Genomic DNA, 25,917 nt, shown 5'->3' with positions numbered 1-25,917 from the left:
GCCTTGTCTATCTGATAAACATCAATAGAACATGTGTGAAAATTTTGTCCGGTTTTATAAGCAAGAGAACACAAAATCTGTTCATGATGGCAGTGGCACAGCTAAGGGATCTGGCACCTGGTGGCACAAAATTTTTAACACCCCCCCCCCGGGTGTTAACATCCACTGGGGGCCAGTTACCCAGAGTATCAGCAAGTGGTCTGAGGCATGGGAAGGCTGTATGCTTCCTGAGCCTCGGAAGGCCTCCTGGAAGCCTTAGAAAGGCACTTTGGGTTTTTGAGAAACTGGAAGTGCCTCCCTAGGCCTCAAGGAAACCTTCTGAGACCTTCTGAGGCATGGGGAGGCCTCCCATATGCCTTAGGACCCACTGCTGGGGGTTCCATATTGTCAAAAAAAAAAAAGCACTCTCTCAAGGTATGATACCTGGAGCAATGTGCCCCCTGTCCTCCTTAGCTATGCCACTGTTTGATGGATATGGGTCTTCAGGAGCAGATATTTGGGGTTCACAAGTCTGCAGAAGACAGAAAAAATGGGCATAAATAATACCTTCCACCTCCCTTGTTTAAGCTTTAGCTTAGGTTAGGGGTGTCAAAGAAGGCATTTTATCCACCCCCTGTTATAATTGGGCTCTCTCATATCTTGAAATTATGAACAAGATTTGCACATTTTCTCTTCTGCAGCCAATGAGTTTCTATGTGAGACCAAAGTGCTTATTTCTGGCCATCAGCTGCTTATGATGTCACTTCCTGTGTGATGACATCACTTCTGGTTGTGAGCAGGTTCCATGAGTGCTATCCAGCCCATGATAAGAAATGAGTTTGACACCTGTTGTTTTCTGACAAAATCCTTTGTATTTCCTGTGCAATCCATGCCATATGACATGCTTTGGTACCCATCTATCCCTTCCCAGTTGTGCTTTCATGATATCTGTCTATGTCATCTGCATCCTGACATGGCCTCCATTGGAATATAATGTCGAAGGGCAGGTGCCATATTGATAGTATGGAAGCTGCACTGCAGCAGCTGAAAAAAGTTGTCAGATCGACTTGGCAGATAAATATTAGCAAAGCATTTTATGCCTTACTAGAAAAGCACATTGATATGTTTTATACACTGGTGTATGTTTTGGCGGCAATGTTTCTTGATTCTCATTTTTTCCCCCCTTCTTCTTTCGTTCCTTTTATTTTTTTGTCAGCGCAGATCAAGTGACCTTGAAATCAGCACTGGCATTTTGCTGGCAGAAAAAGAAGCTCTCTCTTTTCTCATTTGCAAAAATGAATAACAATTTGATCATTCTTAAACTTCTGAAAGGTTAATTATGCTCTCTCCATGAGCGCAGAATAAAAGCCGCTTTATCTCTGCCCAAATGAACCCCACAGGGCTTCTGTTCCTCCTAACTCTGCCTGGAAACCAAAGCATGTGAGCTGTCAATTAACTCCTATCAGCTCATAGATCTGTGTGAGCTGCACTTGATTTTCTCATCCAAAAACTGACGGCTCTCAATTGCCAGAGCTGTCTGTCGTCTTTAAAATTTTCTCAGCAGGAAAAAGTGTTATCTAACTGTGGGCTTCGGGGTTGAAAATGAAGAAGAAGAAAAAAAGAAAAGGCAAAAAGAAGTCCCAGGGTAGGGAGTTCATCATGACCGTGAAGATTTGGGTTCACTGTTTGAACTTCAGCTGGAGGCATCAGAAATACCACAAACAACAGAGAGCTAAATGCAATGCAAGACAGGTGACAAATGGAGACTCCTGAAGAGTTACTCCGGAATAGTGGTCAGTCCCTGCGATGTAAAACAAGTTGCACAGTCAGAAAGCAGAAATGTCAGCAATCAGATGTATGGGGCTGTTGTTTCTCTACTTCTTTATCACAGAGTCAGAAGCTATCATTAAAGAAAAAGGAGAGGAAATGACATAGAAACATGTAATATTTCATTTTTTAGACAAGCATGAAGAGCAGGAATAGAAAGCTGTAATCATAAAATAATAAAACAGAGTCGTAAAAATAAACGAAAAAAATTCATTACAGTGTGATGAATGGCCACATGTACTTTTGTGTCGCTTGTTTTTTGACAATGTAGAGAGTGGTCTTGAAAATATTTGGCTCCTGGTGGTGGAAACAGAGGCACCACTAGGAGTACACTGTGGCCATTGGGAAGCCAGTAAAAACCCCTCCCCCCAAAATGCAGATTTTTTTTTGAGAAATTCTGTCCAATGGACAGAGTCAGGAGCTGTATACCTTGGCAAGAAGACATAAAGGTCATTTGTTCACCATTGACCATCTGAGATGGATACTGGGATGAATCTCTGATAAACAAGAAAATTTCTCACACAGGTATTTCTGCATATGGTAGGGATGTGTACGAGTTCAAGACCCTTGTTAGTTCATTGCAATGGTAAGTAGATTGGGAATATACTCACTTGACATAGTGTTGTGTGTTTCCATTTCTGCTTTTTGCATAATGTGGATACAAAATGTTCTCTGAGAAGTGATTTAGCAGATTCAGAGCCCAATCCTGAGCTTGGCACACTGGCTTACTGCCATAAAGCACGTTTGTGAGGGTTAGCGCCGGCCAAATGCTGAAGCTGGCCCAGTGCGAGCCCCTGTGGGCCAACGCCGGTGGGAGGCTGGTGTTCCGCTGTCTAGCACTTGTCAGGACCGCTGGGTGGCATAGAGGTGAGTGGGGCCATAGGGGACACAGGGAGAAGGCATTCTGGGGCGGGGGGAGGTCAGCAGAAGATGGGAAGGAAGTGTGGCGGAGGAGAGAGGGGGTGGTCAACTCCACCAGACCCTGAGCCCCGCATCGGGCCGCACACAGGACTCTTTTGATTCTGTGGTGGCTCCTAAGGAGCGACTAGTGGCTGCCCAGAGCATGCTGGATATTGTGGCAGACATTTTTAGCACCACAGCTGCCCCACACTCTGGGCAGCTCAGGATTGGACCATCAGTAAGAGACAGGAAAGGGGCACCCCTAGTTTCAGTCCCCGTGTGATGAGTCATCAGGAGCGCCTAAATCTGTGTGGCGCTCTACACCACACAGATTAGTGTGGCGCTCTACCCCACACTAATTAGAACCAATTAGTTCTACACACAAAGTGACTATTGTTATAAGTAATGGGCCACCCCAACCTACTGGACTGCTTCTCTGGTGGAAGTAGTGTTCTGCCAGTGCTATCTTCTGTGAAGTTTGCTCAGGCAACTTGTGCTGTCGGGAAGGCTGGAGCCTTCCTGTGTATGTTGTTCCAGTACTGGCCATCCGCCACAGCAGGTAAGCCAGTGCAGGAGATGAGAGGGGTAGGGGAAGGAGGTGGGGAAGTGTCAAAGCTGAGAGGCAAGGGAGACGAACAGGGCAGGGAGTGTGAAGGAGCAGTCGATCGAGCAACGATGGTGTTCGGCAGATCCTATCCTTTTCTGCAGGCTCCCTGTCCCCTTGGCCAGTGCGTCTGGGGCTAGCGCTATCACAAAGAACTTTATGGCACTTATGTGGCAGAGTGTGGCGGTGGAATGCACGTTCCCCCAGTGCACACCCTCACTAGGACTGGCCCGCTGGAAATAAAGTTTAATTTAGCGTTCTTTAATATGCAACTGTCACGCCCCAGTCTGCTGGAGGTGAGTGAACCTCTGGAGGGCTTGGCATGTATGGGGTGGGGTTCCTTTGTGGGTCCCCTCCTGGGGCTGGTCAAGCCGAGTTGGGCCTCAGATTGCCACTGGGGGAGGGGGTTCACATCACCCTGTTGTTCCTCAGTGTTGGGGTAGAACTTCCAGCTCTCAGGTGATGCCTCTCTTCTGCTAGCACCCCCTCTCCCCTGTCATCACAGGCCCTCTCCCTTTGGAGGAAGGCTGACTGCCCCACCCTGCTCCACCCCGTCCTCCCTGACAGGCTCAAGGGGGGGTGGGGCCCTCAGCCCATCCTCCTATTCCCTTGGAACTCTAGAGGCCTTGTGCCTGCTGTCAGGGCCTTCTGGGGGCCCCAGCCCTGTCTGGAAGCCTGCTGAGGCATCCCCTGGGACAACCTGCTGCACCCTATACCCCCTTGGGCCCATCTGTAGTGGCAAGTCGGGGGTTGGGGACAGGTGGCTGGGCCCAACCCCGACAGCAACATAATAATATATATACAATGCTTATCAAATATCAATCATTGTTTCCCCCCCCCCAAGGCCCATGAGAGGGGGTAATGAGGGTAATTTGTACCTGGGCCCAGGGTCAAGGAGGAGGGGCCCAGAATTTTCCTTGCATCTTGCATTTCTCAATCTCACCTGGACTCACTGCCCACGTGGGGTGCTGGGGACATTACCATGGGCATGCAGCAGCTGTTGCTGCCCCAAGCCATTTGCACCAGGCTGAGGAATACATACATGACACTCCTTAACACAGTGTCAAATCTGGGAGGAAACTGGCCTGCTACAGCAGCTCTTTGGCTTGTGGATGGATCTGCTTACCATGAAGGAGTGTATAGGACCTTGGGGACAAAACTGTGGGACAACAGCTGCTGCAGAAGCAAGTTTTGGTACACACTTTCCATTCTAGGGTAAGCCTCAATACGATGATGCTAATTTTTTGCAATGGTTTTCTGTACTTAAAAGATTTTAGAAAGACTTAACAGTGTGTTTGGTTTTCTGTATTACTGTAGCTTTCTGATAATGCCACTTGGGAAGGTAGAACTGGGCTCCACATTGGGAAGCCTGGTAGACCTGGACTCCAAAGACTATTCTGGCTGTTGTCATCCGTTCCCACCCCATTCTGCCCAACCCTCTTCCACCTTCCTCCACTGTTTCACCCCTCCCCCTTTGGGATGGGGTCAAAAATACATTTTGAACCCACTGATAACATTCCTCTTAGAGGCCCTGCTACTCTCTTGTTAATTACAGTGCTGTACTACTGAAAAATCATAACCATTTTAGTTAAAACTTTTTAAGCTTGATGAGAAAAAAGGACATTTTCTTAAGGCTAGAGTATATTTAGGACCAAACTTGTCATGTTATACGTTTAAATTATCTAATGTTTCCATTCCAGTGGAAGCCCAAGCCTGATGCATTTCTGCCTACACATGCCCCCCCCCCCCCATGGAGAACATTTGACTACAGGAAAAAAATGATTTCCATATGGAAAAATTCTCCTTATGTTCTTGCGCCTAATCACAAAGAGAAATTCTTTCCATGAGCAACATTTGTCACTGCAACAAACATTTGGCATCAGTAGGGCAGAAGGCATGGCTTTCCTGTGCATTCTTACTACCCCCTCACATGGTCTTTGTAACATCTACAGGGTTAGTACATTACTTGCTTATAACTAACTGAATAGTTAGCCTAAGAGTCAGTACATATTTGGGTGGCTCTGGTCATCAGGTTCCAATTTGCAAAACTGTAAAGACCTCCTTGGCCTTGCAAATGTAGATTCCTGTTCTCAAAATGCAAACTAACTATCTCTTGGAGTTCATCATTCCTGGCAGAACATTTAAGACACCTAAGGGTCACTTTGGTTGAAAAAAAGAGCAACATTGGAATAAGTTGAGGTAATTTTTTCACCTTCCGATGCAGATTTGTCAGTTTCCCTGGGGTCAAAGTTCTATCCCAAGTATATTTTGTTCCAGGAAACAAATAGTGCATGGTATCTGCCTAAGTTCTGGACTATTCACCAAGAGGTTGGTGACAATATCCTAAAACTGAACAGTTGCAGCACCACTGAACTGCATAATGTTTTGCCCCCCAAAAATGGAGTTAAAAATAAAAACGAATCAGAACGCTAGGATTAAGTTACTTTTGTCCTAATAGGTTTAAATCCAATACACTAGATTTACCTGGGTTGTGAGGTGAACAATGTATTCTGACAAATATTAGATATACCAGTCAACAGGGCATTATGTAGATGTAATTGACACAAACAAGGATGCTTCTTGCCTTGCCCATCTGACAAGCCCTTGCACAAATAGAGCACTAGTGTCGACATCAATCACTGGCTTTCTTCTCAGCAATGATTGTTTTTCTTTTGGTGTGATCAAACTTCAGAACCAGCCATGCCGCAATAACTTCTTTTATTCCTTCTGTACTCAGGTGAAAAGAAATACAAGGAAAAAATAACAGAGGTATTGAGTAATACAGCACACAAAAATTTGCCCTCCTTTGCCAGTGGCCCATCGATCATCAGCACTGTTGGCAATGACATTTCATCAGTGAGGTGATTTCGAACTTCATCAGGAAAACAAAACTGGAGAAAATGTAATCAAAGCAGCAGTATTAGCACAAGAGAATATTCAGGCTTTCGGAGCAAATGAGGAGAATGAGTTGGCAGAGGACGGCAGATAATTCATGTGACATCCATCTGCATACCACATCACATCATGATGTAAAGCAGCATTCTTGGATTCTGCCCAGCAGTCAGTAGGCCAGCAAGCAAAAAGACAGAATGTACACTGAGATTAGCATCAATGGAAAATTAGCAAATAGAATCCAGTAATAGTGTGTGTGTGTGTGTGTGTGTGTGTGTGTATATATATATATATATATATATATATATATATATATATATATATATATATATATATATAGTTCACACTTTGGATGGGATTCATTTTACATTTGATTCTGATAATCCCCTCTGGGTTAAAGTCTTCTAGGTCTTGCACAATTCATTTATTACCCTTGTATCCCACTCTTCCTAGAGGGAACTCAGGGTGTCATACTTGGAATTATCCCATTCACAACAACTCTGGAACATAAATTAACCTGGGACATGGAAATCGGTTTGTGATCTCCTTAGTAGCTTTGAAACAGAATAAAGACTTTTTAGTCTGCCAGGCTTTTAATGACTGATTTTACTGTTGATTTGTTCTGTGGTTTTAATCTCTTTTGCTTGCTGTTATAATTGTTGGTTTAAATTGATTTGCTTTTATGGCTATTTTACATTGATTGTTATATGCCTCATGAGGTTTTTAACCCAAAAGACAAGACAAAAATATTTAAAATGAAAAAGGTTGTGGCAGAGTTCTGCAGGTATAGGTGAGTCCAGAGTGCCTTGATTTGAGTCACGAGTTTCCACCCCTGCAACTCAATTTGAAAACAAGTCCTAATGGGCAGACTTTCCAAGTCACCCGGAGCGTTTTGGCAACTCGAAAAGACTCGAATCACAAGCCTTTCCCTTTTCCATGGCTCCATGGAAAAAAATGGAGCTGCTGCCAAGCTGTGTGGGTGTGTATCAAAATTCTCTTTAACCGCTCCCCTGATGTCCCATCCCATCTGTAAACAAGGAGGGGTGGAACAGACTGCATGAGAGCAGGGACAGAAGTGGCAAGAGGGAGGACGGTCACATGCAGCAGCTGGGAGGCTTATTAGTATGACCCAATACTTGCAGCTCTACTCAGAAGTAGTCCAATTTGCGCCAGTTGTTCAATGAGGTTTCTTCCTCCCATGTAACAACAGAGCCCAAAGGAGCCATGCGGTTGGTAAGCATGATTACTACAAACTGCCTCCCCTTGCTTTCCCTGTCTCCTTTTTTCCCCTTCCTGGTTATGCAGCCAATTCTAAGGCAAGAACCCCCCTGGGCTCCTCCTTCTGCTCTCCCTCATCCAAAGAGAAAAATCAGACCACCCATCCTTTGTCCAATGACCATAGGTTCCTTCAGAGATGGAAAAGAGAGTCTGCTCCCACCTCCCCTCCCTGCTTGATGCAAAACCAAAACATTAATTCTTCCCTACCTCCTGGCTGGAATTTCCCTGCTGCACGCCCGGTCTGAATGATGGCCCTATGAGGTCTTTTGCACCAAAAAAAAATTAAGCAAGCACACCCAGACACAGTCAGACTCGAGTCTGCATGTGTGGAGACCGAGTGCTGAGTCACTACCTCAGACTCAAGTCAGTGCCCGAGTCATCAACGCAGGTGACTAAAGTCTGCACAAGTCAGAAAAAACATGTGTTTTTGCAACTTGAACTTGCATCACCTGACTCCAGTTCCCATCCCTAGAGTTCTGTAGTGACTGTCATGTGGTAGTAGTAATAGAAAAAGAGAAAAATGCCTTGTACTGCTCATACTTTCGTCGAGGTAGCTCAGTACTCTGACCAGTAATATCTGAAAAGAGATGCTGGAACAGAGACCATGCTAAGCTCATGACCATGGGCTCATGGAACAGAGACCATACTAAGACCATGAAGAGAGGCAGTTGCTCTCACCCTGCCAAATAGGACAGTAAAAGGTGTATCTCTGCCAGTTAGCAGGAGTAGGGTTGTTCCTGCATTCAAAGCATGTGCTTTACCACTGTACTACAGCCTTTCCCCCCAAACTTATTTTTTGGTCCAAATCCTAACCAAATTTCCAGTGCCTTTCCAGCACCTTCCAGTTCCCTCACCTCGGAACTGCATTGCCCTTGTGCTGGAAAGGGCATTGTTGGTGCTGGAAAGTGGCTTAGGATTGTGCCCTTTATTTTTATTTTTTTGGCCATACAGGAGATCAGCAGTTCATTTGCTCTTTCCTAATCCTTCTGTCCTAGAGAGCCTTGTAAAAATTGACACTTACTTCAGTAGGTATTGAATCAGGCCCTTTGGTCTCCATATCTCCCTTTCCCATTTGTTTTCAGCAAACACTGAGCACTGCTATTCATGGCCATTGTTTTCCAGACACCAGCAATTGTTCATTGACCCAGATATGAACTTTTACATCCCTCACCCCCTCTCTGTTTCCAGACACTCTTTTTCTGCTCTGTGTATCTGTCCAAATCACACAGACCTGTTAACTCTTGCTTGCAAAACTGTGTATAACTCAGGAAACTAGGATACATTCCAAAGGCCAAACAGGAAGGATGTACTCATGGAAATAATGGTTGGGTCCCTCTTTCAGCAGTTTTTGCTATTATCAGCTATAACAAACAAAGATTATTGCTCACGAAGAAGAAGAAGATGAAGAACAAGACAAAGTTTTTTAAAACAAAGGGTTGAAATTGAAATAAATTACCTTTGTCATGTAACAAGATGGAAAGGCTCAAAGCACTCAAGTGCTCTGTCTCAATCCTTAGGGGCTGGTATTTTGAGTCATGTTCCTTATTCGATCCCTCAGTTCTCTGGACCCTATTTCCCCTGACTTAGGAAATACAAGTTCCTTCTCAGGCTAACAAAGGGTGTGGACAAGTGAGAAAAGAAGCTGGGAATACAATTTCACCCTTCTTTGGATGAACATGCTCAAATAAAGTCAGTCAGTTCATGCACCAGATAACCACCAAATAGAGTTGCCATATTCTAGCCCACGGCTGCTTGAACCCCAGCCTGAAGGCCGGATTCAGAGTTTGGATGGATCTGTCTGTCCAGTGAGCAGTCCTTACCGCTCTGCCTGGGTGCCACATATAATCCTCCTCAATTGGGGAACAGGGACACTCAGGGACACTCTGTGTCTGCCCGAATGTCCTGTCACATGGCCTTCTGGGACACCAGACAGCAGACATAACTGCCCAGAGTGTCCCTGTCCCCCGATCAAGGAGGACTACATTTGGGAACCGCATTTCCATTGCACAGCGTGGCGAGATTGGCCACTGCTGTTCTAGCCTATTGTGCTTATTATACAAATATTATGCAAATCACGCCGAACTCACTTGCATAGAATGCAGAATCCTTCCTGTTTGTCCTCTTCTTACAGCATAATCCTATCTGTGTGCACTGTCACGAACCCAGGTATCCAAATCCATACATGGTTTTGTGACAGCGTGTGCAGCATGTTGCTGGTGGACCATCCCAAGCCACTGCCGCAAAGTAGCGGCAGCATCAGAAGAGCACTACCATGGCTGACTGACTGCGCCAGAGCAGGTAAGCGGCATGGGGAGGTACATTTTGTGAGCCAGGAAAAGGAGGACTAACTGAAAGGTGGGCAGGGGTGGCTAGGAGGCTAAGAGTGGGCTGGAAGGGGGTGGGTCTCAGTGGACACCAGATCCTACTCCCCTCCCCCAAGTTCAGTTCTCACTGCCTCCTTACTCTCCACAGATTTACAACAGCTACAAAGCTGGTGTAGGTTTGAAGAGATCCATAAACCATCATGGGTCTACATGCAGGTAAGGGAACAAAGGTGCCCTTTTCTCATGGAGACCTCCTGATTTCCGCCTATCATGGCATGCAGTGCGTGCCTTCATGGTATGGTTGCATCAGCGCTTGTAGCAGAGGATAGGATTGGGCTGGTCATTATATGCATATTCCTCATTGTATACAGTTTGGTCCTCTCTGGGCTTGCTTTACCATAAAAGGCAAAAATGAAACAGAAGTTGACCATGGATAACACCATGAACACGTGTAATAGCATGTGTGAACTGCAGGGTGATTTAATGTTCGTGTCTGTACATTTCATTCAATTTATATCCCATCTTTCTCCCTGAAGAGCTTGTAATAGTATTAAAGCACATATAATAAAATTATCAAATGCATTTTATACCCACAAACACATGCACATTAATGTGTATTTGAGATAGAATGCAATAATTTCCCACTGACCTGGAGCTGGGAGTCCTATAGAATGACCAAAAAAAAAATTAACAAGGCAAATTCAAAAGGCAAAGATATGAAAAAATGCACCATACTCTGCAGGCTTGATGCTGGAAAAACAATATCAAAAGGTGCTTCTCGTGGTGCAGATCCCTCCACATCCTGTATCAATTGGAAAAATGAAGAGTATTTGAAAATACGGGTGCAGTCAAAGAAGATACCAGCATGCAAAAGAGTCAAGAAGCTTCTTTCAGTTCAGGAAAACTTTCCATTTTCTGAAACATATGACACACAAAGTTAAAGTTCAGAATTAAAAACTGCAGAGATAAATTATGTACTGAAATGGAGCAGGATATGAATAGAAACACATACATTTTTTGGATAGTTCATTATAGCTACTTTTGAGTACCAACCTGCAACATGGGACACACCTTGAAGAGCCCAGCTACCTACAGCAGAGCCATGCAATGAAGGGGCAGAACCCATAATAAAGGCTAATTTCAGATGTGCAGCTATTCCACAGGCTTCCTTTGAACATGAATCAGTCATCATGGGCACCAGACACCAGTCATGTCACAAATGCAAAGGAAGAACTACCACTCAACTACAGCAGTTCAATGCAGCTATGCTTTACATATTGAGGATTTTTGTTTTTATTTAAAAGAATTTACACCCCGACTACTTCTCCAAAGAGACTCAGAATGTCTAACAATAGTACAATATTACAATGAATTAAAAACATAAACGGTTCCCTGTCTCCCCCCCCCCCCCCAGGCTCACAGTTTAAAGAAAGATGCAGAAGAGACACCAGCAATAGCCTCTGGAAAAGATGCCAGGCTGGGGTGCAAAGGGACAGTTGTAATGGCAACCCTACCTCTGCATAATGCTGTGTGATTAGAATTCCATTGGTTTTATCAGGTCACCTAAATATACAATAGTTTCAAAGTCACAGTTCTAGAGGGTACATCAAAACAAAGGAAGCTCTGGGTCTAATTTGCATCTCACTGGCCAAAATAGCCAAAAATATTCCTATTGGTTTTAATGAACTGTGTGGCTCAATCCAATGGCTGTTTTCTTGGAAGTCAGCTCCAGGGAACTTGATGGAAGAATTGACTTCCAAGTTAGTTCTGTATGATTGCACTTAAGCGTCACTTTTGATTGCCAAAACCTGATGAGGAATTACTTCTGCCTAAGGTCCCACTGAAATTAATAGACATGCAGAAACGTGGATGTTAGGATTTTGCCTGTGGCAAACTTCTATTGACATTTTAAAGGGCCAAAATATCACTCATTGACTTTTGAAGCTACAGAATTCCCGTCTCCATTGCCTCACATTTCCTGTGTCTCAGATTTTATGGCAGAAATGAATAAGCATATATTATAAGGAGACATTTAAAAATAAATGTCCAGCCAAATTATAATCATTTTTCACTTCAATTAGAATTACATGACTTTGTTTTTCCAGCTGAAATGTCAGAAAATGTCCTCTTTATTAAGTATTCACAACCTGATCGATTACCCTCACTGCTGATTCACAGATAGTGATGAATTAATGACTAGCTGATGCAGTCTTCTCTGGAGGTAAATTGATTATACATATTCAACTTTTTTTTTCTACTCTCTGTCATACAGATTTACCATCTGGAAAACAGCATCAAAAGACTGACATTTAGCTCTCTGCACTTTGAGCCTTCCTTAAGAACAACCCTGTCTTCATTTGTCAGTCAAAACCCAGACATATGAGAGGCAATTGGTATAGGTTCATCTGTTGTGTTTTAAAACAAAGAGAAAGTTGGAGGGAGTCTCTAATAATTGAATTGCCATGAATTAGACCTAGTTAAAAGTTGTAGGCTAGATAGGATGACTATAACTTAGAATATAATAATTAGCAGCCCAATCCTATCCCCTGCCATCTCATAGCAAGCATTAATTATTAATTATGCACAGCATGCTATGATGGGGAGGGGTGACTGGATGACCCAGAAGCAGTAAGTAAAAATTTGCCTGGTTGTCAATGGATTTACTTGGACCTATGCCAGTTATATAGCTGATATAAGTCCAAGGAGTCTCAGGGCATGTGTTGAGCCAGGAAAAGGCAGGTAGGAGCTTGGCATGCACTAGTATACACTGCTGCTGCCATGATCTGCCCTTTCCTGTCCCCAAACCACCCTCTTCTCCCTGTTCTGCCCACCATTCTCCCCACAACTACCTCTGCCACCTGCTCTTGCAGAGCATCCAGGTGCCACTATCACATGTGTGGGGTCTCTGGCCATTTGCACCAGTGGCCCCAAAGTGCATGACAGCAGAGCATTTTTCTTATTGCTAGACTTGGACTTGAGATCTAGCAAGTCTAGCAAGATCCAACAGATTGCGAGATCCACCTCCATAAGCCCACAATAGGATTGGGATTGCTGTTGCCAAAGCTGGTTGGCAATAATGGTAATGCAAAAAAGCGACTGTACATGAAAAAGATCCATCAGAGTAGTGATTTTCAATCTTTTCAAGCTCACAGCACACTGACAAGGCACTAAAATTGTCAAGGCACACCAACAGGTTTTTGACAATCGACAAGGCACACCATCCAGTGGGGGAAACCAATGGGCAGCTCACATCCCCTATTGGCCATACTAATTCCTGCAAACTCCTGTGGCACACCTGTGGATCACTCGTGACACACTAATGTATCATTAGTATTTGATTGATTTAGTATAATGTATTTGTGCTAATTTATGTTTTTTAAATCTGTTTTTACATGTTGTTAGCCGCCCTGGGTCCCTTTTAGGGAGAAGGGCGGGATGCAAATAAAGTTTATTATTATTATTATTATTATTATTAGTAGTAGTAGTAGTAGTAGTAGTAGTAGTAGTATCATCATGGCACAGTGGTTGAAAATAGCTGGATTAGAGTCTCAAAATGGGTTCAGTAGTGAACAGGCTGCAACTTTTCAGATATACCAAGCTAGTCTAGTCATAAATGCTTCACTCCAGCTACAGCTGGTATTCTAAACAGTTTCTGGCAGTTCCTCCATTGTTCTTACCAAAGAATCTGTTTTTAAACCAAATAGCCATAAAAAAATTTCCAGTGAACAATCACACTGACTCCATAGTAAGGAAAATGCTAATCAATCAGTCAGGCTAATTATTGCAACGAATCCAATCTCAACTCCACATTTCAAATGTTAACATATGACCTCTTAGGAAAGACCACGCTTGTCAATCTAGAAGAGGCCTCTGCTTTTTTAGCATGGCATGTGAGGGTGACTTTGGTTGCAGGTATCATCTGTCTAATGGCAAGTGGATCAAATGTAATCAATTAGTGGTGCCTGTAGCTGTTGGGAGAATGCACACTACCCAGCTTGGAGGAACAAATTCAATATACACATTGCAGCAATGAGATCAAGACTATAACCAGCAATACATCCTAATACAAGAATCTAATAGAGAGCTATGGTCCGAACAATAGAAGAAGGGGGGAGAGTCATGTAGGAAATGAAAGAAATCTTTAGTTCCATTCCCTCCACTCTTGTTTGGCTTTCATCCCTGTGCGCATGCGTGCGAGCACGTCTGTGAGCATGAATGCACATACACTAAATATGCTATTGATACTTAGCATTCAGGAGTTGGCCAGCACTAAGTGGGACCTCCACAAGGCATGAGATTTTCAGCCAGCGCAACTGAACCAAAACCTGTACACACATTTTCATTTTTGATCTTATTTATTTTTATCTTGGTTAGCTATACAGTACAGTATTTACTGTACTTACCACGCTTGTCAATCTAGAAGAGGCCTCTGCTTTTTTAGCATGGCATGTGAGGGTGACATGCCATGTATTCTTAAATTTTTTAAGAATAGAATCATTGGTTTCTTCTGCTTTATTGTTTTCTTGCTTTGATGCCCCCCATCTATGTTTTGCTATCCTTGTCCCTCCTTTTATACTTCCTATTATTTTATTTTCTTTGAATCCCATTGGCATTTTTATTTGCCACTAATATCTAGTTTTGGCCATTAATTCTTGGAAATACTCAGAGATTGACAGTTTCATGTGCTTTTTCCCCATGTCAATCAATTCTTGAATAGTGTTTAGGTAACAATATGTTCTGTTCTTGTTGGGGGAAGACAGGAGTCGTCATTTGCTATTCCAGAACTGTTGGCCTTAGCAGTATAATGTGAGTTCTCCGGGGATGAAACCACTGTGGAATCTTACAGCATTAATAAATCAGTCATCATCATACAGACCTACAGCTGGGGATGTGTGAACCCTCTTATGGCAAGGGCACATCCCATGGCAGTTACTGTGTTAAATCCATGGTGAAGTGCTAATATGAAAGCACCCTTAATTTAGCAGCTTTCCCAGAGGGAAAGAGATTACCAAAGACAGTACAAGATAAAAACATTTCTCCTTTCATGCAACACTTTTCACTACTGCTAGAGGTGATGAAAAAGATCACCAGGAGAGAGAAGGCCCTGGAGTCTCAAAAACTTTCAGAGGTGCCATTTAGCCTGAATCAAAACCAAGGACAAACTCTGATGCACTTTAAACTGAATCTTGTTTAGAGTCTCTGATTCAGGTCCTTCCTTTTCCTAGGTTTATATTGGCTCATTTTATTTTATTTATTAAGATAGTACAGCCAAGGACCTTGTATGTCTCCCTCCCTCTCCCTCCCCCTTTAAACACATTCAAAATTTTGTTTATCTAAGATGCTATATAAGCACCCCACTGCATTTTAATTCTTCTCTTTTCCCTTGAAGCTCAGGGCAATGTACAAGATTCTCACACTTCCACCCACACACAGATTTTACCCACACACCAACCCTGTGAGGTAGGTCAGGTAATGAGATAGAAATTGGTGAACATCATCAAGGGTGAATGGAGATTTTTATTTATTTCCACTGCTAGCCTGCTGCTCATCTCATGTGGTCCAAAGGCAGCATAATACAAACACTAAAGGTGCAATTCTAACCCCTTATGTCAGTACTTTCCAGCACTGACATAGCGGTGCCAATGGGACATGTGCTGCATCCTGCAGTTGGGCGTCACTCACAGACGCCTTCTCAAAGTAAGGCAATGTTTGTTTCCTTACCTCAGAGCTGCATTGCCCTTATGTCAGTGCTAGAAAGCACTGACACAAGGGGTTAGGATTGTGCCCTATAGCATCAAACATCAAAATAGAGAACATGAAACAATATGCAGTGGCTCTCAAACTTCTAGCACTGTGACCCACTTTTTAAAATGAGAGTCTGTCAGGACCCACCGGAAGCGATGTCATAACTGGAAGTGACATCATCAAGCAGGAAAAATTTTTACAATTCTAAGCTGCAATCCTACCCACACTTATCCAGGAGTAAGTCTAATTTACTATCATTATTAAAAGCATATACACAGTAACCTGTTAAAAGTACAGATGTGTAACATTTCCCCAAATGCAGTCACATACGATGGTAGCAGCAAGTCTAATATATTAAAAATAAAATATTGAAATGAATGGGGACCCACCTGAAATTGGCTCACGACCCACTTAGTGGGTCCCAACCTACAGTCTGAGAAACACTGCACAGTATTCCAGTTGCAGAATACATCAGCCATTAATCCTCAGACTACAAACGCCAGATGAAACAAATGGGTCTCCGGTATTCTCTTCAAGGCAGAGAAAGAGATGTGCATCTCCTGTGGCAGGAAATTCCCTATCTGGGAAGACCCACCTGGTCCTGTGCACACAGCCTCAATCTGTGACAATATGCAGAGCAAGACATTCCTGGACGATGCCAATGATTGGGCAGTTTCACATGACAGGAGACAGTCCTTAAGATATGGAGGGCCCAAACTTAAAAGGGTTTTCAAGGTAAGATCAAGTCGCCTTGGCTGTGGCGCAAACTCTAAACATTATACTACGCAAACTGTCAGTGTTGACAATTACCTTGATGTTCAACAGAATGATGGAAGCACAAATCTTTGGGGCTGGAAATATTCTGGAAATATATACCACAGAGCCAACCTTCTAAGCTCATGGCCAGTTACAGGTCAGTTCCCCAATAGTAATGTTTCATTGGAATCAGACCCTGACCATGAATACAAAAACAAACAACATTCTCCTGAGCCTTTAGTACAAAGCCAGACCATCTAATATCCAGTCTCAAATTGGCATTGGATCTTGATACTTCAGAAGAAGCCTGTTAAAACCCCAGGGTTTTAGAGGAAGGAATCTTATCTTTTTTCTCTGTTCAAGATACCATTCTGCTACAGATACAATTTATATCCTCTCTGGAATGTGGATAAACTAGAATTGCGGTGGCTGGATCAGTCCAAAGGTCCACCTAAGCCAGCCAATCTTGTTTTTATGGATTATATTCCTTTAATATATTTCTATCCTGCTTTTAAAAAAAAAAAAAATCCTTTTTCCCAAGGTGACAAATACACACACACACACAGCCACCCATCCATCCACCCACACACACAAAATCCATAAAAATACAACCATCTAACATAAAAAAAAATTATTTAACATATAATAGCTCTCCCCTGTTCTTTGTTCTCAGCATCTGGCACTCAGAGATACACATTCTTGTAGTGTTTTTGAACATGGAAGCAACTTAAATAGGCATGAATAAATTTGTAGTAGCAAGATGGAAAGCAAAGTCAAAATGGGTTCCCAGTCTCTCTTCTTGGCTCCCCCCTTTTAACCGTTCCCTGTCAGATTATTTTTAGCACCAATACAGGTCAGTCTTAATATAAGCTTTGTAGGAAGCTCTGCGCAACAGTTTACAGAGAGGATGTCAAAGGACAGTGATAGCATTTTGTTTTGACTTTTCATTTTTGATAGAAAGCATTATTTTCATGGGTGGAGGGATACCAAGTGTATTTATGTTATTCTTTTCTCTGACGGCGTTCTTTTATTGGGTAAAGCAACTAATTGCACACTCTTATTCTTCGTGTACACTGGCGCAGCAACCATTGTGCCAGCGTAGAGTGTAGCAAGCATGACGTAAAGCACCCTGCAACACTTGGAGAGTAAGCAGCACTGTGTCATCATGCTGGCACTGGATTCCAAAGGAGCACCCAATGGAACAAGCAAGCTCTCACTGGGTGGTGCAAGGGTGAGGGAGGGGAGGGAGGGGTGTAAAGGGTGGGCAGCAGGGAGGGGTAGATCAGGCCCAGGAGGGTGTGGGATTGGCAGTACTGGTGCATGGTAAATCCTATTCCCCTTCCCAGATTTGGAAGCCTGACATAGCACCGCTCGAATGTGTGCCAGCAATTTTGCTGGTGCAGATCCGAGTAGCCCATTGCAAAGATTGGGGCTTTACTTGGGGTAAGGGGATGAATGTCCCCTTACCTCAAAGAAACATTCAGCCTACTCCTGGATATGCTCCTGGATACACATGCTCCTGGATACAGCACGTATTGAAAGGTCCACTGTGCCAGCACAGGTTAGAAGAGGAGGAAGGCTGCTTAATAAGGCTTTTCTTTCCACTCCTTTGTCCACCCAAAAACACTCTCACCAGAAACTGCCTATTTTTTTTTCTTTCCTGAAATTAAAGGAGCAGTATCTTTTATCACTCAGGGAGAAAAGCAGCTAAGGAGGAAGAGCAATTTTGGGCAAATAACTTAGAAAGAGTTAAATAATTCTGCCAGTGAGTCTTTCCTGCCCATCCAAAGTCTGATGCTTCCCACAGTTACTTTACTTGATCTAAAGGAAACATCGTAGGGTCACAGAATCATAGAATTATATATAAAGTGTTTATACACTATTTATAAAGTGTAGTTTGCTCCTTCGATGCAATGCTGGTCTTATTAGATTGCTTTGTAGATGAATGGTCAAAGCTATAGCTCACGCCTGTGTCTTACAGGAGATGGTGTGATTACTACAAGGTACCTTCCAGACCATCCTTGGGACAGTGGTTCCTTGGTTCAGATTATGACCTACCAATCAAGTTCTCACCAACAACACCGTGCCCAAGAGTCCAAGACATTTTTCCATCTGCTTCCCAGAAACCCATGAATTTAACATGAATGTTTGAAAATAACACTACTGCATGCCATCATGGGATAATATGTGTACCCCTATTTTTTTGTCAACTGTATGACCCACTTATCTAGTATTTGTATCTACATCCTGCTTCTGACAGCACTTAATTTTCATTCACAATTATCCCAGGGTTTGAGCTTCAAGGAATGTACAGTATATTGAATAAAATCACTGTTGTTCTATCAGCCTTTTCCTCTCCAAGTCTTAATTCTTTATGTGTGGGTGGCTGCACAGCATGTACACTAACCTGTCTGTAGCCCGTTCCCAGTAATTCTACAAGATATCAGTAATGGAACTGCCAGTCAACATAAGGCGGACTAAGAAGATTCAATGTCACTTAATTCTTAGATGAGTAATAGCAACAGCCATGCTGCTGAAATACCTTACTTGGAAGCTTGCCAGAAAGTCCACCAACTGCCAATGCTAGACCCAAATATTTATATTTGGCGGGGGGGGGGGAGAGAGAGAGAGAGAGAGAGAGAGAGAGAGAGAGAGAGAGAAGTTATCAAATAGCCACAATCTTTCAATATGAAATCAAAAATCTAACTTCAAATTAATTGGTAATGTCTAACAACCTTTTAAAGACCTGGTTCTAAGCTTGCTATAGTTGTTATCTAGGAAACTTTCTGACATGCACCACTGAATATAGCAACATGACAAGCCAGGACATTGTGCTTGCAAGGAACATAATGCTACTGTTGCAGTGAAAATAGTTAGGACAAAGTAAAAAAATGTATAAAGCAAGCACAACATTGTTTTCACTGAATTTCATCAAACTAGTGACATGAACAGAACAGATTTAGTAGCAGTACAGCTCGCAAAATGCACAACGTTAGGGACATGTGCATTCAACATTTTCCTTAGGTTAAACATTGAACAGAAGTTAGGCCCTAATCCTATCCTTTTCTCTCCCCACCAATGCAGCCATTCTGCGACAGCGTGTACTGCATCCTGTAGGGGCCTGTCCCAGAGGTCTGTTGCAGATAAGGGAACATTTATCCCAAGGGTAAGCCTCCAATGCCAGAATGGGTCTACTCAGACCTGAGTCAGTGATGTTGCTGATACAAGTCAAAGTGGACCCAAGAAGGTGGATTGAGGTTCAGAAGAGAGGTAGGATATTGCAGGTGATGCTGATGCTGATCCTTCCAACCCTTCTTCTGCCTCCTGTTATCCAACCTCCCCTCCCTCCTGCTCCCCATGCTGACTTACTGATGCCAGGGGATGCAATGGATTTCCTGGTGGGCTGCTGCCATTCACTGTGTCACCCTGGCTGCTCCCGATGGTAGATTGTGTTTGCAATCACTATAAAGCATCTTAGACCACTGGAACACTAGTAAGGGCACCATAGGTTTGGACTCGGTGGCAGACCTCCCATTGAGGCGCCCCAGGTCAAAGGTTCATGAGGCTACCGCCCCACTCATCTGGAGCAAAACAGAGCCTTGTATGGCTCTAGGACCGACTGGAGAAGCTGTCTGAGGCTTCCCCGCAGTCTCCAACCTGGAAGCACTGTTTCCAACTGTGTCAGGAGCCTCATTAAAGCTTCCCATGCTGTCCTTGAGGCACACCGTTTCTGTGCCTGGAGCGTTTGCCCATTCAGTTAATGGGAGGTCTGTCACTGATTGGGCTGTTAAAGGCTATCATAGGTTCAAGATTCTCTCTTTCTGTATGTGTTGTATGTATGGGTGTGTGTACACAAAAGTTTAAAAGAACTCTCATATATCATCTTAAAATTAAAATTATATGCAGATTGGAATATTTGTAAATATGTGGACAATGGTTTCTGGTATGGAGATATTTCTACACATAACATAACAGATGTTCCTACCAGATGCAGATTAGAGACCATGGAAGTCTTTTGTCAAACCATATTATTGAGTCCCATATGACTCACTAACCCTATAAACCATATTTTCTCTGCTATAATCATTCAACCTACATGAAGCTAAACTCTTCCATCCAGCATTTCTTCTGCTCTATATAACATCCTGTTTCTTTGCTAAGATCTTCTCCATTACAGACAGTATTTTATTCCTTATCCTGGCCAGGTTTTCCATATCTTAACATTCAACAATTTCATGTCTTGATGAAGTTCTTGCCTTTCACCCCAGTCAGAGAGAGATTGAGATATCCAATATGGCCATCATGCATGAATCATCCTCCAGAACACATGTTCCTTGTATGAAACAGGATGCCATGGGGATTTTAAAAGCTGCTTTGAGTGCCCATGCTGCATTTGTGGAAAAGATCCATGATGCATCCAGTTCATGATTGCATCTAACAAACAGATGGTTGGCACAGTCAGGTTTGCAGAACAAATCACCCATTAGGGGGAATCCAAGCATCCCTTCCTAATACTTGCCCAACAAATAAACAGCACTGCCAAAGAAGATCAGGTCAACCATCCATTGAGCACACACAGATCCTTCTATGCACCAGTGAATGCACACCTTTCTGCTGCATGCAAAGATCTGTGGATCAGGGCCCCTATGTTCTCAGCAATGCATACTTTAAAAACAGATTCTGGAAGATAGGGGAAAGAATGGGTATGGGACAGGAAGCATGCCAGAGAACTGTAGCATAGCAAAGTCCTCAGTTTATCAGTAGATTAATATTGATAGATTACTTAACAAACAAGTAATCAATACATTACTTAAGAAAATGATAAACCCAGCCCTTGCTTGTCTTAGCTTTGTCTTTGTGTGTGTGTGTGTGTGTGTGTGTGTGTGTGTGTGTGTAATGTAATAATTGGGATGTGGAAATTAGAAGATCACCATAGCTTTGCATGTAAACAGTGCAAGTACATGTTGCACAAAGATAGGCTTTAAATAGACAATGTATTTTTAATTTTAATATTGGTGAGCAAAGTGCAATATCTATTCACAGACATTGACACTGTGAGCATTGCTTTTTATTGCTAAGTATTCTGAATTTCATAACTCCTTATTTCATCACTTTCCAGAGTTAATCTCTCTTATTTGATGAATGCCTTAAAGAATGCCTCCATAACTGAGTACAAATACCATGTGAGTAATAAGCATTTTCTCAAAGAAAGCCCATTAAGTAATCCGGTGTATGGATTTGACAGGTTTTTTGTCGCATATGACAGACCCTTGAAAAGGTTTAAAGGAACAAGATCAGACTAAAGCTTTCAAAAATTCATCACTGAATATTTGTTAACCTTGCTGCCTGTGATAGCTGTAGAACCAAGATAATAACCTTCAGATGGAGATAAATTGCTGTCTTTCTAAAGATTATCCTCCATCTTAATCAAGTTTGGTCCTACAGCTGAACAGTCAGTGACCTTGCTACTTGCATAGCAAACATAACAACTACTTTATGTTTATAGTAGTAGGTTTAGCCTAAGTTAACCAATTTACAGTGCAATCCTAACTTGCGCTGGAACAGGCAGGCTGGCAGGGAACAAGGCAAGTTTGCGGCTGATTGCCAGCCAGCCTGGGGCAAGGGGAAATAATTCTCCTTAACTGGGTAATACTACTGCAGCCCCAATGGGGCTACTTGGATACGCACCCCCTATAGAAGTGGCGCAAATCTGAGCAGCCCAGAACTGCCCTGAGCTGCCTGGGAACAAGGTATAAGTGCTGGATCCTGGTCCCACTTTCTGCTCCCCACCTGCCCACCCACAGGCCTGCCTGCCTGCCACCCGCCATCCCCCCACTCTGAAACACCTTTTCCAATCCACCCCCAGACTTGGTCCACAAACCATCAGCTGCTGGTCCATGGCAACCCTCCACGAAAGAGGGAAGCAATAGTAATAAAATGGGACAGATATGGTACTGGTCCCTGGAGCATTGGGGGGGGGCAACTTCCAGTCTGCCCCATCAAATAGCTTGAGAAGCACTTTCCTAGACATCAATGATATGATAAGCAATGAAATAGCATCCTATGGGAACCAGAAGGCTTATTACACATTCATTATTTAATAACTGACTCAATGGGCAGCCCAATCCTAACACCCCATGAAGCGATGGGACAGGCCTTGTATGCTCGCAGCAAAGTCCAACAGACTTTGCTCGCAGCAAAGTCCAACAGACTGCCAGGAGATGTGCTAACGACTACTGGCTCCAGCTCTGTTCCGAGATACAGATAGCAGCTGACATGGGCAACATCAAGGGGATGTATGATGGTATCAAGCAGGCCCTAGGTCCAACACAGAGGAAAATTGCCCCTCTGAAGTCTGCCACAGGCGAGGTCATCCAGGATCGGGCGCAGCAGATGGAACGCTGGGTGCAGCACTACTCTGAGCTATATTCCAGAGAAAATGTAGTCACCGAAGAAGCACTGAACAACATTGAGTGCCTGCCTGTGCTGGAAGAGCTTGACAGTGAACCAACCCTAGAAGAACTTCACGTGGCCCTGGACTCCCTTGCCTTTGGCAAGGCACCTGGAAAAGACAGCATCCCTGCTGAAGTCCTAAAATGCTGCAAAGAGATCATCATCACTGAGCTGCATGAAATCCTCTGTCTCTGCTGGAGAGAAGGTGGAGTACCTCAAGACATGAGGGATGCAAACATCATCACGCTGTACAAGAACAAAGGTGACAGGGGTGACTGCAACAACTACCGCGGCATCTCTCTCCTTAGCGTTGTAGGAAAGCTGTTTGCCCGAGTTGTACTAAAGAGGCTCCAGGTACTTGCAGAGAGCGTCTATCCAGAATCGCAGTGTGGATTCCGAGCCAACAGGTCCACCACTGATATGGTATTCTCCCTTAGACAACTGCAGGAGAAATGCAGGGAACAACGACAGCCACTCTTTATAGCCTTTATAGATCTCACAAAGGCTTTCGACCTGGTCAGCAGAGATGGCCTTTTCAAGATTCTCCCCAAGATTGGATGTCCACCCAGGCTCCTCAGCATCATCAGATCTTTCCACAAGGACATGAAGGGCACTGTTGTCTTCGATGGCTCCACATCAGACCCTTTTGCCATCCGAAGCGGAGTGAAGCAGGGCTGTGTTCTTGCACCAACCTTGTTTGGGATTTTCTTCGCTGTCCTGCTGAAGCAGGCCTTTGGAACTGCAACAGAAGGCATCTATCTCCGGACCAGATCAGACGGAAAGCTCTTCAACCTCTCCAGACTGAGAGCAAAATCCAAAGTCCAGCTGAAATGTCTGCATGACTTCCTCTTTGCCGACGATGCAGCTGTCACTACCCACTCTGCCAAAGATCTCCAGCAGCTCCAAGATTTTGGACTGACAATCAGCCTGAAGAAAACACAGGTCATGGTTCAGGATGTGGACTCACCTCCCTGCATTACAATCTCTGAGCATGAACTGGAGGTTGTCCATGACTTTGTGTACCTTGGCTCAACGATCTCCGACACTCTTTCTCTCGATACCGAGCTAAACAAGCGCATCGGTAAAGCAGCTACCACGTTTTCCAGACTCACAAAGAGAGTCTGGTCCAACAAGAAGCTGACAGAACATACCAAGATCCAGGTCTACAGAGCTTGCGTCCTGAGTACACTTCTGTACTGCAGCGAGTCATGGACTCTTCGCTCACAACAGGAGAGGAAACTGAGTGCTTTCCACATGCGCTGCCTCCGACGCATCCTCGGCATCACCTGGCAGGACAAAGTTCCAAACAACACAGTCCTGGAACGTGCTGGAATCCCTAGCATGTATTCACTGCTGAAACAGAGACGCCTGCATTGGCTTGGTCATGTCGTGAGAATGGATGATGGCCGGATCCCAAAGGATCTCCTCTATGGAGAACTCGTGCAAGGAAAGCGCCCTACAGGTAGACCACAGCTGCGATACAAGGACATCTGCAAGAGGGATCTGAAGGCCTTAGGGATGGACCTCAACAAGTGGGAAACCCTGGCCTCTGAGCGGCCCGCTTGGAGGCAGGCTGTGCAGCATGGCCTTTCCCAGTTTGAAGAGACACTTTGCCAACAGTCTGAGGCTAAGAGGCAAAGAAGGAAGGCCCATAGCCAGGGAGACAGACCAGGGACAGACTGCACTTGCTCCCGGTGTGGAAGGGATTGTCACTCCCGGATTGGCCTTTTCAGCCACACTAGACGCTGTGCCAGAACCACCTTTCAGAGCGCGATACCATAGTCTTTCGAGACTGAAGGTTGCCAATATAAAAAATAAAATGAAGCGATGCAGTGGCGCCAATGTGGACTCAGAAAAGTTTTGCCCATGTTGAGATTGCCCTGTGGTAAGGAAACCATTGTTCCTTTTCCCACAACAGCAGCCATTGGTCAACTTGGACCTGTGACAGCTTAATAGCTGGTACAAATTTGGTGAATCAGGCCTGGAAAGGGGGTTAGGGAGCAGAGGGTAGTGCTATTCCTGCTGAATTCACCACCTTCCCAGGCCCAATCTGCTCTCCTCCCTACCCCATATTCTCCTCATTCTCCTATATAGCTGGCAGAGGTCTAAACAGATCCATTGGGGCAGTGAAGGGGTAGAGAGGACTTTTCCTGAGGCAAGGGTATAAATGTTACCTGGAGAAAACTTCTGGGGTTGCCCCCATAGACTGTAGCACATGCTCCGGTGACACAACTAGATAAGCAGGAAGGATGCAGGCAAAACAGGGCTGTCTGTTGGTGAACATTCACTAGCCAAGAGTTGGTGATTTAACTGGCATTTAACTGATACTGATCCATTGGCGTTCTTTATTTTTATTATTTTATCGTTTTGTTTATTATTTATTATTTTCAGATAATTGTATACCACCTTATGTGCCCTCACTAGGAGAAAGGCAGGGTAAAAATCCATTAAATAAATAAAATAAAATTAACTGTAGCTTTATGTATTTGATTTATGTCAGCTGAAAGTTCCCTTTCAGACAGTGAACTGAGTCGTAAGAGATGGAAGGCCACATTAAACATTTTGAACAAATGCCAACTTAGAGCCCAATCCTATTCAATTTTCCAGTGCCAATGCAGCTGTGCCAAGCTGTGCACTGCATCCTGTGGTGGGGAGGCAGTCACAGAGCCCTCCTTAAGGTATAGGAACATTTGTTCCCTTACCTTGGGGCTGCATTGTGGCAGCACCGATGCCGCAAAGTTGGATAGGATTGGGCCTTTAGCCTGCATGCATAAATTCAGCAGTGGATCTTCTGTGACCATTTTTGATGGGCTCAACGAGACTGCACCATGCTACTCACACAAACTGATGGAAAGCACCGACTGGCCAGACTTCAGACCCCCCTCCCCCCCCCCACAAGACTTTCCTTGCATTCAGAGTTTGTCTGAAATACTGGTCTCAGGGAGAAGTTATCCATGTATCTGGAACTCTCCCTCTGCAGACAAATGCTAAATATGAGTAGAATAGGAGGGGAGCTAATTGGCACATCCTCAGCGAGGATGTCTTTAATACACACAATTTCCTGTTGCTGTCCTGCATTTGCTTTCCACAGAGAACATAAAGCATGAACTGTGTGGAACTCATGAAGTAGGGGGAGAAAGGAAGTTGAAGAAATCTCCC

At 44.0% G+C, this 25,917-nt stretch overlaps 1 long non-coding RNA gene across 5 annotated transcripts in view; it reads right to left on the bottom strand.

The window, feature by feature from the left end:
- Nucleotides 1-6,013: 6,013 nt before the first annotated feature.
- LOC136641444 (uncharacterized) overlaps nucleotides 6,014-25,917 on the bottom strand; it is a 38,775-nt gene continuing 18,871 nt past the window's right edge. For 2 of the 5 annotated variants that reach the window (XR_010793876.1, XR_010793872.1), the window contains 3 exons: nucleotides 18,848-18,888; nucleotides 10,454-10,719; nucleotides 6,014-6,201 (listed from right to left, as the gene is read on the bottom strand). This is a non-coding gene — a long non-coding RNA (uncharacterized lncRNA). Of the gene's footprint in view, nucleotides 6,361-10,453; nucleotides 10,720-18,847; nucleotides 18,889-25,917 lie in introns of all 5 variants that reach the window. The other 3 variants (XR_010793873.1, XR_010793874.1, XR_010793875.1) reach the window with 3 other exon arrangements.

The sequence above is a fragment of the Tiliqua scincoides genome, chromosome 2 (genome assembly GCF_035046505.1).
Source record: "Tiliqua scincoides isolate rTilSci1 chromosome 2, rTilSci1.hap2, whole genome shotgun sequence".
NCBI lineage: Eukaryota > Metazoa > Chordata > Lepidosauria > Squamata > Scincidae > Tiliqua > Tiliqua scincoides.
Note: the sequence above shows the minus strand (reverse complement) of the source record. Positions and strands in the feature narration are given on the sequence as shown.